Source organism: Sciurus carolinensis, chromosome 4 (assembly GCF_902686445.1).
Source record: "Sciurus carolinensis chromosome 4, mSciCar1.2, whole genome shotgun sequence".
Lineage (NCBI taxonomy): Eukaryota > Metazoa > Chordata > Mammalia > Rodentia > Sciuridae > Sciurus > Sciurus carolinensis.
Window position 1 is genome coordinate 121891284 of NC_062216.1, and position 19553 is coordinate 121910836.

The 19553-nt window shown below is 36.9% G+C and overlaps 1 protein-coding gene across 1 annotated transcript in view; it reads right to left on the reverse strand.

The window, feature by feature from the left end:
• Window positions 1–19123, reverse strand: part of Tafa2 (TAFA chemokine like family member 2) — a 436794-nt gene extending 417671 nt beyond the window's left edge. Inside the window, exon 1 of the mRNA XM_047548076.1 lies at window positions 18128–19123. The gene's annotated coding sequence lies outside the window, so the exon portion shown is untranslated. The remainder of the gene's footprint in view (window positions 1–18127) is intronic.
• Window positions 19124–19553: the final 430 nt, after the last annotated feature.

Below are 19553 nucleotides of genomic sequence, written 5' to 3' on the forward strand. Positions count from 1 at the left end.
GTATAATTGAGATGCAGTTCTGTGTGATGAAAAACAGCTCTCAAGGCAGGGTGTCCATTCAAGAAGCATTTCTGCTTCTCACAAGCTGTGAGACCTTGGTCAAGCTACCTAGTTATAAAATAAGAGATAACAGTAGTCCTTCCTCTGGCATTACTGTGTGGACTAAAAGAGACAATCTGTGCCAAGTATTTACCACAATGCCTCACACATTATAAGTGCTTAGGTTTAATATTTTAAATATCTATAGATCTCAATAGAGAGCAAAGACTACAGGGGAAATTCTTTCTCCCTCAGTGTTTCTGTCACAAGCACCACTCAGCAGCACACCTTCGTGCACAAGAATATTCAAGGGCTAACAGGGAGCAATATGAAAACAGGGAACTCTGGGCTTCTCCCTACTGTCCTCCATGGGTCTCTCTTCCTGCTAATAGCAGCTCCTCTAGAAAACAGATCATTGTCACAGAAGTGGCCTCCATGAGTGACCAGATTGCTGCAAGCTGGACAAAAACAGAGGAATAGAGAGAAAGGCAACTCTTCATGCAGACATTTTTAAAAGGCAAGATTCTTTCATCCATATTATTTCTTCCCAGAGCTTTCTTCTTGATTTTTTTAAAACACTTCCTAGGAAAGCTCATCTACTTAGAAGCTCTCAACTGCTACCTGCACACTAATAACTCTCAAATCTGAATCTCTAAACCAAAATTCTGTCCTGAACTCCTCACCAAATTTACCACTACAAATTTAATTGGACATTCAAACTCAAATTCAAAATACTTAAAATTAAACCAATTATTTTCATCTAGATAGACTACAGTAACTTTGGGTTTCTGACTCAATAACCACCACCAATCACCTAAGCCCGGGCTCATTTTTGACTCTTTTCTCTACCACAAATTCAGACTGGAGGTTCTATCATCTGCCTCTAAATTGCCCCTTCTTTTCTTCCTTTCCTCTATCTCCTTATTTCCAAACTCTTGCCAATCAACACCAGAAAGACTGAAGTAGTTCTCTAGCTGGTCCCCCAGGTTCTCTAGTCTGCCCCTCCCACTGGGAGTCTATTTCCTATACTACTACCAAAGAATCTTTTCAAATACCAGAGGAGGGTGGGTGTCCTGAAGGACCACAGTTAGGGGAGTACTAAAAACCTGGCATCAGTATAAACATCACCAGTTTATATTATAACTTACCTAGAGTGGCTACTAAAATAGACATAAATAAAGTTGGCAAAGAAACACAGGTTTTCTTTGATGTGACAGAGATACTATTAAGAACTGTGAAGAGTCTGAGATTTTAACCCTAGTTTTAAACTCACAAGTTAGCCTACCATATTTTATAAATGTTGGCAAAAAAAAAAAAAAAAAAAACAGATTCCTGGGCCAAAGACTGAGACTCTGTTATTCATTCCACAGTAAGCAGTCTAAAAAACACATGTGAGTCATTTCCTCCTTGTCCCCAAGTCCCACTGGTGTGACACAAAGAAGCCCATGTGGTTGGTGCACCTCCATTGGTTTGTGTCACTGCTGAGGAATCTTGAAATTAGGGAACCCAAATCATTTATAATGGGCTACAATCAGATCTGTCTGTTGTCCTGGAAAGAAAGATTATTTTTATTATGCTGAACAATAAATAAATTTTCCCTGTGATCCAGAAGACATCTTCCAATGCTAGTCACTTTTTAAACACCCTTGAAAAGATATTATGGAACAAGAGGGTTGTCCGTGTCCTAGGGAACCTATGGAGAATTGTCTCCTAATAGCTGGGTTTCAAATTCAAACCAACCTCTGGAATTCATCAGCTGCATGATTTGTCTGTCTTTCTCTGTCAGTTTTTTCACCAGAAATTCAGGATAGCATTGATCCCTAACTCTCAGCCATTTTACAACATCAAATGAAATCATATGCATGAAAGTATTTTGTACCCAACACAATACTATGCAAATATGCTTATTATTTGTGCTTCTGGAAATTCTTTGTTGTTTCTTCTGGAAGTGAAAGGAAAATAATTCAGAATTTTGGAATAAAAAATAAATATCAATTAATAAAATATTTACTAAATAAATCATTAAAGGTTAGGCTTGAGTGGAATAATGCCAAAACTAAGAGACACTCCTTGACTTAGAGAATTTTACATTTAGCAACTCAATTGCAAAAACCAACCTACTTGTAAAATGATCAAAAGACCTAAATAGACATTTCTCAAAAGAAGACAATAACCAGTAGGTATATGAAGAAGTGCTGAGCATCACTGATTGTCAGAGAAATACAAATCAAAACCACAATGGGATACCTTACCTCAGTTTGAGAGGCTATTATCATAAAGAACAACTGCTGGCAAAGGTATGGAGAAGGGGCAACACTTATAGAATGTTGGTGGAAATGTAAATTAGTACAGCCATTATGGAAAACAGTATGGAGCTTCCTCAAAAAATTACAAATAGAGACCCCATATGATCTAGCAATCCCACCACTGGGCATATATTCAAAAGAAATGAAATCATTATGTCAAAGAGACATCTTCACTCTTGTGTTCACTGTGTCATCATTCGTAATAGCCAAGATATGGACACAATCTAAGCATCAAGAATAAATGGATAACAAATATTATACAAATATACATATATATGAATATACACACACACACATATATATACATATGAACAGTATTCATTTTTAAAAATGAAGTCCTGTCACTTCCAACAACTTAGATGAACATGGGGACATTACGCTAAGTGAAACAAGTCAGGTACAGAAAGACCTGTACTTTTCTATTCTATGATTCTATGATCTCACTCATAGGTAGAATTTTAGAATAGTGGTTACCAGAATTGGGAAGGCTAAAGGAGAAGAAAGGATGGGGAAAGACTGATCAATGAATACAATGTTACTTTTTTTAAAAAAAAATTTTGTAGTTGTAGATGGACAGCCTGTCTTTATTTTATTTATTTTTATGTAGTGCTAAGGATCAAACCAGGGTCTCACATGTGCCAGGCAAGAGTTCTGCCACTGGGCTACAGTCCCAGTCCCAATGTTACACTGAGATAAGTACAACTTCTAGAGCTGGGATTGTGGCTCAGTGGTAGAGCACTTGCCTAGCATGTGTGAGGCACTGGGTTCCATTCTCACTACTGCATATAAATTAATTAGTTAATTAATTAAAAATGTCTATCGACAACTAAAAAGATTTATTATTTTTTGATTCATTGTATACATATGGGGTAAACTTTTTATTTCTCTAGTTGTACAACAAGTAGAGTCACACCATTTGTGTAATCATACATGTACATAGGGGAATGATGTTTGTCTCATTCCATTTCTTTCCCCCCACTCCCTCCCCACCCCTCATTTCCCCCTCCACATAATCCTCCATTCTCCCCTTATTCTCCTGCCCCCACATCAGAGAAAACATTTGACCTTTGGCTCTTTGGGACTGGCTTATCTCACTTAGCATGATATTCTCCAACTCCATCCATTTACCTGCAAATGCCATAATTTATTCTTCTTTAAGGCTGAATAATATTCCATTGTGTATATATATATACCACAGTTTCTTTATCCATTAATCTACTGAAGGGCATCTAGGTTGGTTCCACAATCTAGCTATTGTGAATTGAGCTGCTATGAACATTGATGTGGTTGCATCACTGTAGTATGCTGATTTTAAGTCCTTTGGGTATAGTCCAAGGAGTCGGATAGCTGGGTTAAATGGTGGTTTCATTCCAAGTGTTTTAAGAAATTCCCATACTGCTTTCCAGAGTGGCTGCACCAATTTGCAATCCCACTAGCAATGTATGACTGTACCTTCCCCCCCCCATCCTCACCAATGCCTATTGTTGCTTGTATTCTTGATAAAAGATATTCCAATTGGAGTGAGATGAGATTTTAGGGTAGTTTTGATTTGCATTTTTCTAATTACTAGAGATGTCAAACATTTTTTCATATATCTGTTGATCACTCGCATATCTTCTTCTTTGAAGTGTCTGCTCAGTTCCTTAGGCCATTTATTGATTGGGTTATTTGTATTTTTAGTGTAAAGTTTTTTTGAGTTCTTCATAAATTCTGGAGATTAGTGCTCTATCTGAAGAGCCTATGGTGAAGATTTTCTCCCACTCCATAGGCTCTCTCTTCACATTGTTGATTGTTTCCTTTGCTGAGAAAAAGCTTTTTAGTTTGAGTCTATCCCATTTATTGATTCCTGCTTTTATTTCTTGTGCTTTGGGAGTCTTGTTAAGGAAGTCTGTTCCTAAGCTGACACGATGAAGATTTAGGCCTATTTTTCTTCTATTTGGTGCAGAGTCTCTGGTCTAATTCCTAGGTCCTTGATCTAACTTGAGTTGAGTTTTGTACAGGGTGAGAGATAGGGGTTTGATTTTATTTTGCTGTATATGGATTTCCAGTTTTCCCAACACCATTTGTTGAAGAGGCTATCTTCTCTGCATTGTATGTTTTTGGCACCTTTGTCTAGTATGAGATAACTGTATTTATGTGGGTTTGTCTCTGTGTCCTCTATTCTGTGCCATTGGTCTACCTATCTATATTGGTGCCAATATCACACCGTTTTTATTACTATTGCTCTGTAGTATATTTGAAGGTCTGGTATTATGATACCTCCTGCTTCACTCTTCCTGCTAAGTTTTGTTTTGGCTATTCTGGGTCTCTTATTCTTCCAGATGAATTTCATGATTGTTTTCTCTATTTCTATGAGGAATGTTATTGGAATTTTAATTGGAATTGCATTAAATCTGTATAGCACTTTTGGTAGTATGGCCATTTTGACAATATTAATTCTGCCTATCCAAGAACATGGGAGATCTTTTCATTTTCTAAGGTTTTCTTTCATTTTTTCTTTAGTGTTCTGTAGTTTTCATTGTAGAGGTCTTTCACCTCTTTTGTTAGATTGATTCTCAAGCTTTTTTTTTTTTTTTTTTCGGAGGTTATTGTGAATGGGGTAGTTTTCCTAATTTCTCTTTCAGAGGATTCACCACTTATGAATAGAAATGCATTAGATTTTTTTTAAAAGAATAACTTTGAGTGTTCTATTGCAGAGTATGGTGACAATAGTTAACAATATACTATCATGTATTTCAAAATATCTATAAGAGAATTTCAAACGTTCTCACCACAAAGAAACAATAAATATTTAAGATCAACATACTAATTACCCTGATTTGATTCATTGCACAATATATGCATACTTCAAAACATTACATTGTACTCTACAAATATGTATAATTTTATGTATCAATTAAAAAAATAATAAAAGCTTCAACCAAAAAAATAATAAATTATCCAATATGAATAAGAGAGAGGAGAAAATATTGGGGGAAAATAGAGCACCGAGGATGTATGGGATAATTCAAAAGATAAATCTAAAATATTTGCCATCAGGGCTTCAGAAGGAGGGAGGAAAGAGATTGGGTCAAAAAATTATTTGAAGTATTGATTGATACAAGTTAGGAGGAATAAGTTCTGGTGTTCTGTTGCATCATAAGGTGACTACATATACTTTAAAATAGCTAGAATAGAGGATTTTTATTCTCACCACAGAAAAATTATAAATGTTGGAGATGATGGATATGCTAATTGCCCTGATTTGATCACTACATAATGTATGGATGTACTGAATATTACACTATACCCCAATACATCAGTGAAAAATACAATCACTGGACTAGAGAGAGAGATCAGTGGTAAAGCACTTAACTAGCATGCACAAGACCCTTGTTCAGTGCCGAGTATCACACACAAAAAAAGTAAAAAAAAATTTGAAAATTAATTTATCAGTGTAGGGAGGAAACTGACAGGAAGGAAAAAATAATGTTCAAGATACATTCAAGTGACAAAACAGAAACATCGAAGCATATGGTCACAGTTGACTTAAAGAGCTTGGTGGAATCTAATCATTAAATTCAACCATTTCATTTGCCAGTAAGAAAACTGATGATAAAAATGTTTGGAAACTTTTTCAAGGACTGATAGGTATCTAGTGGCAGTATCAGAACTAGGACCCATTATTTCTGACCTTAGGTTAGTAAAAGGCCCTTATAGAAGTTTCTCTATTCTGTATGGATTTTTATCAGGCCCAAGGAGGAAAATCTGGTTTGGCATCATTTATTTTTCTCTGTTCTGTAGTCTTCAGTTGCCATTTTTTAACCTCTTCATTCCCCAAGAATTCAAGGAATTTAATCTTTGTCTAACTTTTTGTCTCCCTCCAAGTCAATTTCCTCTTTCCTTTGTGTAAAGATGATAACTAAAATAAATTTCCCCTCTGAACTCTATTTTCTCTCTCCTTCCCCTCCATCTGGCTCACTACCTAATACCTCTTCCCTACCTATCCTAGGTAATGCAAACCCTGCCACCTTCTCATTCCCTGAATGTCAGTTATTCAGTCTGCTTTTCACTCTGGGTTCACTCCAGTCTGCCATACCATCTGCCCAGCAAACCTGAAGCAGGTTTCACAAAATCTAAAGTGAAATATTAGCCACCAACCCTGAAGTCCACTTAAACACTGAATCAATCAGCTGCTAAAAAAAGATAGTAGACAAGAAAACCATAACTCACTCAATCTTCCTGGGAGTTTAACACAGACTCTGCTCCAAGGTAAAAATTCACCAATATGCAATAAGCTTGATTTTAATTCCACTTACCTATTTTAAAAATCTTTCTAAATTCTTCACTAATCTCATTGGAATTGAGTTGGGGAAGAAAAGATGTGTATTTTTCAGTAAGTTTCACAGTAGCCCTACATCAATAACCTTAGGTATTAATTATATAAGTTTGAATGTGTTGGACAATACAGGAAAAAAATTGAAATAAAGTTTTAAGTTGAATTTTTTTAGAAAATATTTTTTAAATATTCCTTTAAAAATATTTTGTTTTAGTTGTAGGTGGACACAATACCTTTATTTTATTTTCATGTGATGCTGAGGATCAAACCCAGGGCCTCATGCATGCTAGGTGAGCGCTCTACCACTGAGTCATAACTCCAGCCCCTTAAGTTGAAGTTAAATTCAATTTAAAGCCTGTCTTTAGAATCATTACAGAATCCTAAAAAATATGCTTTATACTTCAAAGAGTAAAGACATCATATTAAAGGATTTTACAGAAATTGGCAAGAGTATAGGAATACTAATATGTAGTTAAAATGCAATCCTTTAATGTAAACACAAAACAAGCCAGGCATGGTGGCGCATACCTGTAAATCCAGAGCCTTAGGAGGCTAAGGTAGGAGAATCACAAGTTCAAAGCCAGTCTAAGCAACTTATCAATGCCCTAAGGAACTTAGAGAGAACCTGTTTCAAAATAAAAAATAAAAGGAACTGGGGACATGGTTCGGTGGTTAATCACCCCTGGGTTCAATCCCTGGTACCAATAAATACATACATACATACACAAACAAACAAAAAAAACACAAAGCAAAATATTCAGTTTTAAATTATTATGATCTAATGAATTGACTTTTTAGGTTTTGTAAAACACAGATTTTCTTAATGAAATTTAGTCAAAGAGTTTTCATTTCATGAAATCTTCCATGGCAGAAAGCATTGAAAAGCTTACTTAACCCACAAGACTAAAATAAAATCAATAAATATTTGAAGGCATACTGTCTGTACTAAATGGCATTTAGAATTAGAACAGCAGAAATTTTCAATACCAATGAAGCCAAGAACAATGGTATCACAGTCAATAGTGTTATTGAAGTTTAAAAAAAGCAAATCTGGTTCGTGATAAATTATGAAAATGGTAATTATGTAGATAAGAATAAATGACTTTAAATTCCCCAATGAATGATGAGTCAAGTTACTGACAAGAGCAATCAAAATATATTCCATATGTGAGTAACAACACTGAAATTTGACATTGACAAATATTATTTAATTTATACAACAGTAGAATCATAAGCATACATAGTCTCTAAATCTCCAGATTACAATAAATTGTGGAAAGAATGGGAATTTTCCTCAGTATGTTTAGTTTATTTTTGTCCTAGAACTTTTCCCTAGAATGTATACATTTTTAACTTCAGATTAGAGACAGAAAGCATAGGTCAGAATAAATGTCCCCACAACAGTTGTAATAAATGAAAATCCTTCACAGAACACTCCTTCACACATTGAAGAAACGTACAAAAAATACATTCTACCAACATGTAACTACTGATCATCTTCCCATCAAGTTTATTGAGTACCTAGTATGTGCCAGACACTCTGCTAAGCACTGGGAATCAAATAAGATATACACAGGACTGCCCCTCAGAACTTAGAGTCTAACAGAGTTAGAAAAATTAATTCATTATCATTACTCAGCTATAAGAAAAACTATTCTATATGTTAGAAACTTCTAAGCAACTAAAAGAAATTGAGTAAAATTTAAAGCATGAATATTTCAAGCCATATTAATCATATGACTTAAAAAAAAACAAATTGCTTTACTCTGACATGTCTAAATCTAATCTCAGTTTATAACTAATATATCACCATAAGTAAATATGAAAATTCCATGGCAATGATAAAACATTTTACCATGCAAATTGAGCTTTATGACTTAAGTGCCAAGTCATACAACAGAATAGTCACACATCTGAGCTAATATACTTTCTGACATTAGCAAAATTGGTTTAGGGAACGAAATGCTACTAATATATGAAGATGAAAGGTTCAAACTCCCTAAATGCTAAGGTGTTATATTTCAATCCTAAAGAGTTCATTTTTGGAAAGTTATTTAAGATTAGTAGGACAATTTTTTTTTTTTTAAAAAAGGGAGATATTCACTTTAAGGTTGCACTCCCAATAAACAAACAAAGAAAATTCCATTTGTTTTCAAGTCCATTCTCCCACCTACTCATAATGCTACTCAAGTAGAACAAAACTCTAGACACTGTGGCCAACATTTTGATATCTAAGCCTTAAAAGTTTACAGTTACTGTTGAATTTCCAAAAATGATTTAGAGAGCTAAAATACCTTCTATGCTAGAATCTATCTGTGTATAATATAGTGCCTTGTTACAAAATAAATACAGTTTTTCCTTCAAACTGCAGGAAGTAAGCCAAACTTGCATTAATATGTGAGAAACGGACAATTTTTGATTTATGTCTTGAGGGAAAATATATTCTCTAAATAGAAGACTAGAAACTAAGTAAAACACTTATGAATTCTGTGCTCAGATGAAAGAGTCTGAGAAAAGTGTTGAGTCAGTGGCCAGGGTTAGGCTGCTTACTACAGGGAGAAATCTGTCAAAAGGGTAAGAGTTAGAGGCCTCCCACCTTCTTGAGTCTATGGAATAATATTCAGTAGGAAAATATTCTCTAAAGCCTCAGGACTCAAACTGTAGTCCATGAACCAACAGTATTAGTTTCACCAGGGAGCTTGTTAGAAACGCCCTATTCTAGAATCTGAATTTTAACAAAATTTTCCCCAGGGATTTGTGCATACAAATACAAATTTAAGGGAGATTAATCTAAGGAAGAAAGCATTATGAAACTACAGAACCATTCCAAATACTTGGCATAAATATAAATTTTTAGCATTCCCAGTATTTTCCATAAAGCCTCCAAGGTACCAATCAACTTCACAGTGAGTTCAATATCAACTACACAAGAGTCACCTGAAAAAAATAAAACTCAGGGGTCAGATTAAGTCACTCATTTTTCTCATTCAGCTCCTCCATCTGAGCACTTTACCACTAATACCCTGGCTTCAGCTCCAAGGGGGGCTGGAGGATTATGGCTAAAGATCACAGTAGAGTCAGCATATACATCTCCCTAACTATCTGTCCTCATATACCCACTCAGTCAACAGTATCACACTTACAGTCCTTAGTCTGTATATGATCTGCAGATATTTCTGTTGACCCACATGGATTTTCAAATTTGAACACATTGCCATTATTCATAAATCTGGAACTTTCACATTTAAAAGTTGACACATCCAAGGTCTCTTCTTCAAACCAGAAAATCTGGCAACACCAGGCTTACATTCTAATATGTCAATGTCATGTTGGAGCCAAGCCTCAGCTGCCCAATTACATGTTGGCCAGAATTTCCACCACTCCCCATGGTCTTTCCTATACTGTAGCCAAGGCTGTCAGTTTGCATCTGTCATCTTCCACTTGGTCTGCTTCACTCATTCACATTCCCAGTGTGACTCCTATAGGTATTTCAATGTGCAGTTCCTTAAAGAGGCTCTAGGGCACATCATGTCTCTGATCTAAAGTCATGCCATATGTGTACTTCAGGAAAAAGAACAGCTGTTTACATCACCCTCTGTTCACTGATAGACCTTGTGAACTGAAGTCAATCCACTGCAATATATATCTGATCTTAAAAATATAGTATGATGTTTTTCTTTACAATCTATTCCAGTTCATACATTTTCACTATTTTAAGCAGTTCTTTTCAGGTCTGTTCTTCACAATAATAAATAAGAATTATTACCAGAAGCAGATATAGCAGTATACATTGCTGAACCATTCATTTAGATTCATCTCAGAAGTTTAAACAATATACTGAAAATGGTAATTTTCCTGAGAATTCTTTGTCTTTCTTGCTTACTGAGATAACCCCAGAACCTCAGGAGTGCTTACTAGGAATGAAACGAATGTTCAGGTTCCCTGAAAATTCATATGTTGAAGCCTAAATTCCCAGTGAGATGATATTTAGAAATAAGAACTTTGTGAGGTAATTAGGTCACAAGAGTGGAAGTCCATGAATAAGATTATGCCTACATAAGAAAAGACATGAGATGATTCTCTTCCCTGTGAGAATCCAGTGAGCTAGTGGCTATCTTCAACCCAAGAAGCTGACCTTTACTAGACAGATATGCTGACACCTTATCTTGGACTTCCAGCCTCTAGAACTATGAGAAATAAAGATTGGTGTATAAACCACTTAGTCTATGAAATTTTTGCTATAGCAGAAATGACTGACAGTGCCAAATCAATACTTACTGAAAAAATGAATGAATTCTCCTAAGAATTATAAATTTTTAAATTCATACACAGATTTTGAATGAATGTGTTTATCATAAAATATATAAAGATTATTCATCTGCTAGTCTGATTTTACTTGGATTGATCAAACCATTTTATTTCAGTAACTATGAAAACCCGCAGTAGCAGAGCAAGGACATATAACTCTAACAAGCCTGAGACCTGGGACCTATCACAACTGGTTTTGCAACAAAATAGCATCATCTGGACTAACAAATCTAACTAAACTGAATTATAAGATTTAGTCTGATTCAATTTTACGTCCCCAGGTCTACTGTCTTTCATCCCCACCATAATTATCACTGACATCATCGTCATCACCATCCAATCTTATAAAACTGGAGAGCTTACTTATTCATAGACAAGCACTCATCAGATATTTATAGGTGTGCCCAGAACTATAAGCTAGATGCCTCTTGACTTCAGGAAACAAAAAGGTAAGCTCTGTAAGGTAAAAGTACGTCACACAGTGTTGTTATACTTCCGTACCATGATGCTTAGTAGATCTGTACACAGGAAAAAAATACATTTTAATTGTCTTGAAAACTTCACCGAAGAAACATGTTGTTGTGAAACTGAGGCATAGAAAAATTGATTTCCTTGTGCCCCCATGGCATTTATAGTTAGAGCTACAAAACATTTCCAGAACTCTCGCCACTGCACAACATTGGTTTTATAATAGTCATTTTCGAAATTTATCTAAGTGAAATAGCAACCTAATGAATTTCAACCACTCCACAAATAATATGAGAAGCAAATATATCTTCAAATAGCAAAGACAAATGTTGACCCATTTCTGAACATACATTTATAAACATATCAACCGTCAGTCTAAAAGGGACTTATGACAACAGAAAATGCATATCTTAGTGGGAAACAACTGTCATATAACACTCCAAGAACTAAACCTGAAAAAAAAAAAAAAAACTTAGGTTAGAAATTGTCCTTGAACCTAAAGCTTCCCAAAAGGGGGGCTCTATTCTATGGCATATGAAATTTCAATGGTCTTTCACTCTCCTATTGGCCTTTGGATGGCCTCACGGAAATGTGAATCATCTACTTCCTTTCTCCCTGTATAAGATCAGAGGGAAACACTAAAGAGTTTTCACTCAATTCAACTCAATGTACTGAAGAAAAATACAAATATACAAACAAAAACAAGACTGGTACCATGTCTGCTGGCCACTTCTAAGAAGAAATTTTCTCAACACTCCAGCACAAATTGAGGATGTCACTTATACACCAAAACAAGATTGAACTAAAAAAGAAATGCTAATGGTAACCAAGTTTTTATACTTTAAATACTGTAGTACTGGGCAGTGCCTCTGCGAATTTGGAAGTGTCCATAAGCTGATACAGGTAGAAATATAAGTATATATATTATTTTGCTCAAATGTTCTAAACTGGCCATTTCTGAATTCTCAACTGATGGGAGCAGTCACAAATACATTCCACCAGTACAATGCTCTATTGTTTCACTTATCCAAATTTTAGAGACTGCTCTCTCAGAAAAAAACTTATTCCAACAAAGCCTCTGATCTATCACTCACTTGATATTTTGTTATTTAGATTCCTATGACCACATTAACAGTTTGATAGTTGCCTGTCTTTACTAACTCCAGTTCATAAACACAAAAAAATGCAAAGCCAGAAGAAAGCAAACTGGGAGGAATAATACACCTTGCTTTTCTTGTATACATGATCTTTTTTATAATACAGCAAGCATAGTATGGATATTAAAAATGGGAGTCTTTGAAGAGAGTAAGTATAATTACTTCCCTGAGTATTTAAGTACCATTCTCACTGGAATCTCCAAGAAAAAAGTTTTAAAAAGAAAAACTCTGCCCAAATCAAATACAATCATGGCAGAATTCTCATATATAGTTAATAATTTTTAATAACAGTTTGCTTCAAAGAGAATCTATCTCCTCACAGTTCAAGTCATTTCAATTTGGAAACTTTAAGAAGCACAAATGCACCTTTCCAAATATTTTTTTTGTCTAGTGTCTACTACCAATACCTTCATAGGTGTGTTAATAAAGAGCTACTTAATCCACCCAAGAAAGGCAAAGTGTTGTTCTACATTATTAAGCGCAACAGAAAGCTCCATATGCAGCAATGGGAGGCCATAGGCAATTAACACTGCAAATTGGAAGGTTTTGAATCTTTGTATAACCTTTAAAGGGCAAAACAGTTGCCCATTCACGTGCATGCAATTATACAGTGACTAGTTCATAACAGCAAAAAATAAAAAACCCATACAAATATTAAAAATATTTAGAAAAACAAACCTTGCATTCATCAAACGCTACTTTGAACTCTACAGGCTTCATGGAGGTAGTTAGCTTTACATAACACAGAGATTAAAGAGCAAAGGAGACTTGCTTGGTTTGGTTGTCTCCATTTTATCAAAGTACTGAATTCACTCTATCACTGTAATTGCTAGAATGCAACATTACATTACTGAATCTCACTGTAAGGAGTTTCTAAAATCTACTGTATATAAAAGAAGCAATATAAATATATTAATTGAATGACTACATTTGTGCTATTGCTAGGGGAAAGGGAAATGTACCTTTGCTAACAGGCCATTCAGGGAAAATCATAAAACAATTATAGCCACTATGGAGTAATTTAGGAGACTGAAGGAAGTGATTAAAAGGGCTTTATCTAATATAAGCAAATAAACTCTGATTCCTTATTTATATCCCATACCCCATATGGACCACTGTGAACAAAACAATATTTTCCTTATAGCTTATGTGTTCACTTTCCATCTCATTTCCATGCAAATTAGAAGTCTTATATTTTCCAGTGGTAATACCAATCAATTGCCTAAGCAGGTCAGAGATACACCAATTCCAGTGACTAGCTTGCCTATCATTACAGCACAGAGTGAAAGCCAACATATACATGTGGTGTACACATTGGACGTAGGTGGGTTTTGGAAATCTTAACAGAAACTGAGGGTATAATATCAATATGTTTCTGGAAAATCTGTAGATACCATTTGCAAACTGTAATAGTATGCTCCAGTGTAACTCATAGTTCATGTTATAACCTTGGACAGTATATTTAATAAAGATAGCATTCAGATATATTCAGTATTTAAAATATGTTGGAATTTCCAGTTGCAGTGTCAATAAACACATTCCAAAATGTCCCTACAAAGGGGGCAAATTTGATTTTTACTCTTTGCATTTTTACTATAGCAAATAAAATTATATCCAAAAAAAACTGAAGAACAAATACACTGTATATAAAAATGGCTCTAAGAGTAAAACTTAATTATAAATGATCTTGTTAAACTATGAATACAGTTGTGCTGTCGGTCAAATCATATAAAATACTGAAAAAGTATATACTTAAAAATGTAGACTTTTGATAAAGTTTCACTTTTGGTAAAGTGTCTTACCCTCTTTAATAAAGTCAATATTTTATGTGGGTGCCATTAAAAACATGTTTGTGTGTGCATACATACGTATATAAAGATTATATAGGTAGGTCTTACAGAGAAATGTATTTAAATATTACTTTCCTCACATTGTAATAACTTACCATTTCTCCTAAAATTTTTATAGGAAGCAGAGGACAAACAGTAGTTTTACTTAGACGACAAGGATGCTGAATCTCTGTGCTGAATGAAAAGAATCAGACCTAAAAATTACCCAATAAGTCAATAGTCAATGACAGCTAAAAAAGATAAACTAACTTGTAGGTCTCTATTTGCTAAGTCTATCACACATTTCAGATTGTGCTTCAAACCTCATATGAAACTATTCTCTCTAAAAAGACTCATGGTAACCCAATGTAAAATTGTTCCTTTTCTTTCACTGAAATAATTAAATAATTCAATATGCTTCAAGTAGTTCAAAGTAAAGTTAACCAAAGAATTTCAAACAAAACAGCAAATTCATCATATTACATGGTATTACAAAATGAATGGTTCAAAAGCAAGATATATCAGGTAAAATACTGTGCAAGCATGTGGACCAGCTAAGATATTAAGTCAGCTGACTTGGCCTTCATATCTCGCGGCAGTCTGTATTAATGCATTCCTTCTCTTTGTTTTGATGGAACCTAACTAATAACAGATTGATAAATTGCATTTGTAAATGTCAGGCATAGATCAAAGGAGACTATGTTGGATGCATATTTTACTTCAACTTGTGATTTTCACCAAGAAAACATTGTGCATTGCACAGTAAAGTTCCTTATTTTTACTTGAATTTTCAATGAACAAAACAGCTGCAGAATAATGTGACTTAATGAGGCATCCCTAATAAAATATTGCAGAATTAAAAGCAGGGGCACTGAACTGTTTGCACTCTGGTTGTTTCATCTTTTCAAATATATTAGAAATAACTGATGACACTTTGGAACATTCCTTGTTGGGACATGCATTAGAGAACTCATTAGTAAATGTTCATCAGTTTGCAATTACAGCTGAACTTGGGCACAATCTGACAGTACTTTTTCTTAGGGGGCCATGATAAGAAATTTCTGGAAAGTGGTGGAGAGGCAGTTTACCTTCCTGAATAGGGTAATCCATAATATGCAATTAGTGATAAATCAACCTTAAAATGTACTTTGTACATTTCCATATACAAATACATTTTAAGATGGTCATCAAAACACTATATGGAAGATAATGGATCCAGAACTACTAGAATTTTCTGATAAGATGAAAAAAATTTATCTGAAATTTTCTATCACCCCCTAAATTTCATCATTTTATAAATTTTTAAAAAGGGAAAGTGGCCATGCCTAAAAACAGATCTTCTTTTTACAGTCATGTCATCACATTTTATAACTTGGTGCTTAGTAAATACTATAATCAGTCTCTAAGCAATATATATCCATTTTGACACAACCCTATGGGCATCTCAAAGAATCTTCATTCTCCAATTTGTCATTGTTAAAATAGGTAATATTTTTTCCAATTCAAAAGTCACACATTCTCAGAAACCTTGGATTCCTCTCCAGCATAACTTGTAGCATTATGTAGCTGTTTGCTTTAATATCAAGATTTTCTGGTTCTTCTTTAAGAGTCATATAGCACTAGCTGTGATCCAGCATTCTGAACTACTAAATATTTTTAAAAGCAAGAAAAGTATCAAGATTTTAATCTTAAAAATATCTAATTTAAATAAAGCAAAACACTAAAACTATGTTTTCCTCTTGAAAGACTTCCTATGCTGAAATACTCAATTGTCAGTGACATTGTCCTGAAAGTCTTATATCTAAAAATAATACAACCCAGTTGTTTCATTGAAAATTAGGAAAATGAAAGTAAAATAAGCTACTATGTGGTTACTGATGGCCTTTAAACATTTATTGATGGCTTTAAAAATTAGAATTCTTAAAAGGTCAGGATCTAAACAATTGACTCACAATGTGATCCAGAACAGAAAAAAGTAGGGAAAGAGACAATTAAACATTCCAGCCCTTTTATTTAAAATATATGATGTTAGATGCCAATTTTGAAATTGTAAATGATTCACCAGTCTGAGAGTACATATGCAAACATGGAAAGGCTGGAGTAAATACAAATAACCCTAATTCTTGATTTTTTAAAGCATTTAAGTATTTTTAATCTTTGTTACTAGTTATTTCAGTTTAACACTTTACATGGAAATCTTAATTACTCATTTGTCTTAACTTATATTGCCTGAGAGCAGTTTGACAGTATTAATTGAAAACAGTATGAATGTTGATGTCTCAAACAATCTAGTTGGGAGGACAAGAAACAGATAATTACCATCTAGTCAATAGTCATTGAAATTTATCCCGTGCTGAGTGAGGGACCCTCATACACTAAGTGCTTTAGGGGTACTTTTCAGAGTAAAAGAGCCTGCAGATTTGAGATGGGCTTTTTTGCCCAATAAATATTTTGTAAAAATTAAGAGGGGATTCAAACTCACAAAAGGATATTTTCTTTTCTGTCCTATTGCCACAAGCCAAAAAAGCACCCAGCGCGAGGTGAGAAAAGATTAGTCTCTGTAGTAACTACACATTTAATTCCAAACGCCTCAGGCAATTGTTTAACACTCGGTCAGGAAGTGCAATACTGAATAGGAAAGCATCGCCTCTATCCAAGGGTTCTTCAAGAGCCTAAGGTTCATCTTTTTCAAGTGGAAACTGTTTAGCACAACCTGCAGTCCTAGGAGAAATAGGGCGCCAGATCTCAAACTTTCCCCTGCAAAAGCAGTTTCTGGAAATACCGCGTTCCCCACAGGTAAGTGAAGATCAGTAGCCTAAAGAAAACACCTCTTGGTTGACAACTAGCCTTTTAGAATAGAAGGGGGAAGGGACAGCAAAGCAGTTGAGCAGAAAACTCGTATAATACTAGCAAGATTTGAGATACATCTATCCAGAAAGAAATAAAAAATCATTAATTTCCCCGCAGCTGTTCTTTTTCTGAACGCTGTTCATAAGAGAATCCTTGATCAAAGCTCTCTTGTAGTAGCCTTTACAAAAGCTCTAATTCATTCAGTAATAAAGTGTTCCCAGATCTAAATAAAGCTTTAAACAGATCGACGAGGCTCAGGAACTTATCAACATGATTCTTTATAAAAATAGTTAGAGATGGAGAAATCAATAGCCTCACTGAAACGCCCACCCTCTGCAGACAGGCCTGAGAATTAACTAATCAGAAGTGGACTGAAAGTAGAGATTTCAGAAAGGCGACCTGACACATTCCACTGATCACTGATCCTCCCGTGAACGCGACCCCCAACTCCTTACTAGGAGTCCAACATGATTACTGGGCAGGATTGGTCTGGGTGAGAGATCGCATTAAACCCCACTTCGGTCCTCGACTGGTTGACTTGCTGTGTAAGGAGAAATGGGGCAGAGAAGAGAGGGAGGGCAAAGCTCGCCGAGCCTCCATTCGCACTCTCTCATCCCCTCTCCACGTCCGTCTACTCTGCCCGTACCCTGACAGCTTGCGGGCGAGACGCTGGCTGCCGGATCAACATCTGCCCCCATCTCTTGCCTCACTGGGCAAGCCCCGTAGATCCCCTGGCCCCGGAGACAGGAGAGAGGAGACGTGTACCCACCGGGGCTTCCGAGCCCGCCGCCCTGTAGTTGCCGCTCCAGTCCCCAGAGCCCGCCGGCGACCGGAGGCGCGGCTCCCACCTACCTGCAGCCCGGCTTCCCGGTGGCGGCAACACCTAGAGATGTTCCTGCAGTTTCCGCGGGCCGGCGCCAGCCTTATCGCTCTTGCATCGCTTCCGAGATGCCAATCCGCCGTCACCATCCAGGGGCATAGGGAACCGAAGACTGGTGGTGTGTGCTCGTGGAGGGCGTGTGAGTGTGGCCCTAAGCGCGCGTGTGTGTGCGTGTGTGTGTGTGTGTGTGTGTGTGTGTATGCGCGCGCGCGTATGAGTGTGTTTCCTCCTCCGATGGCAAAGAGGGTTCAGGAATCTTCACATCCAAACTAGAATCCCCTTAAAGCAAGTGGAAGGTGGAGTACATGAGCCTGGTCTTTTCTTTTCCCCCCTCCTCTTTATTCCACAGTGTCAAAGTAATCAGAAGATTTGTTTACTGAGGAAAAAAACCAAAGTCCCGCAGCCCTTGGCAGAGCCGGCGGTCGCCCGCTGTCCTCGCCGGATGCGCGCTGTGCGCTCAGCTTCCCCGACTGCGAGAATCAAGGCGGGCTTGCAGCAATTACCGCTCTTATTCCATCTCTGATGCGTTGGCTTTTAACCCCGAGTAAAGTCTTCTCCTCTCGCCTCACGTCGTCTCTTCCTTTCACATACACACACGCTCACACATCCTCCGTTCCCTCTCTCCGCCCTCCCTCTTGTTCTCTGGGGAAAGGCAATTGGACGGAATGATTCACCTTCAGGAAAGCAGCCTCCGCCACGTACTTCTAGAGTTCCCTGGCTCTCGCAGGTCGCGGGTCTCCAATGTAGAGGAGTGGCTGGAGGCTCGGGGCAGGAAAAGGAGAGGCTCTGAACTCAGCCAATGCCCCCCACCAGCCGCAAGATGCCCGAGTTCCTCGGTTTTGGTGCCCCTGTTCCCGCAGTTCGTAGATAGATCCCGCTGGTGCCCTCTCGGAGACTTTGAGCCGTCGACTCGAGTCCACTTATTAGCAACTCCTGGCCAGCTGCAGCCTCTCAATCCCTCCTCGAAGTGCTGCGGGCAGAACCCCACGCAGCCCACCCGCTGCCCCTCTAGGCATCGTGTGCTGGAAGGAAGGGAAACCCTCCGCTGTCCCCTGGTCACCACTAGTGCGCTGTCACCGTCACCACCGAGAAGGTGCGAGTTCCAGCATGGAACACCGAGAGCAGGTGTCGCCTGTATCACCTCGCCAAAGGCGGGAGGGGAGGAAGAAACGGGAGGGGGATGAGGGAACAAATCCAGATCACTCGAGAAAATAAGCCAAAAATAATCAAAGCCTCTTATTCGCGTCCCGCCCCAGGCTCTGTAGTGTCAAAATACACTAGTAGTAATCTTTAGAAAGTCACCATAAAGGGCAGAGCCCCTGTTCTACCCTAGACCTCTATCCACCCAGTCTGGCTGTCAGGGAGTACAGAGCGGCTCCCCCCGCTGTACAGTGCACA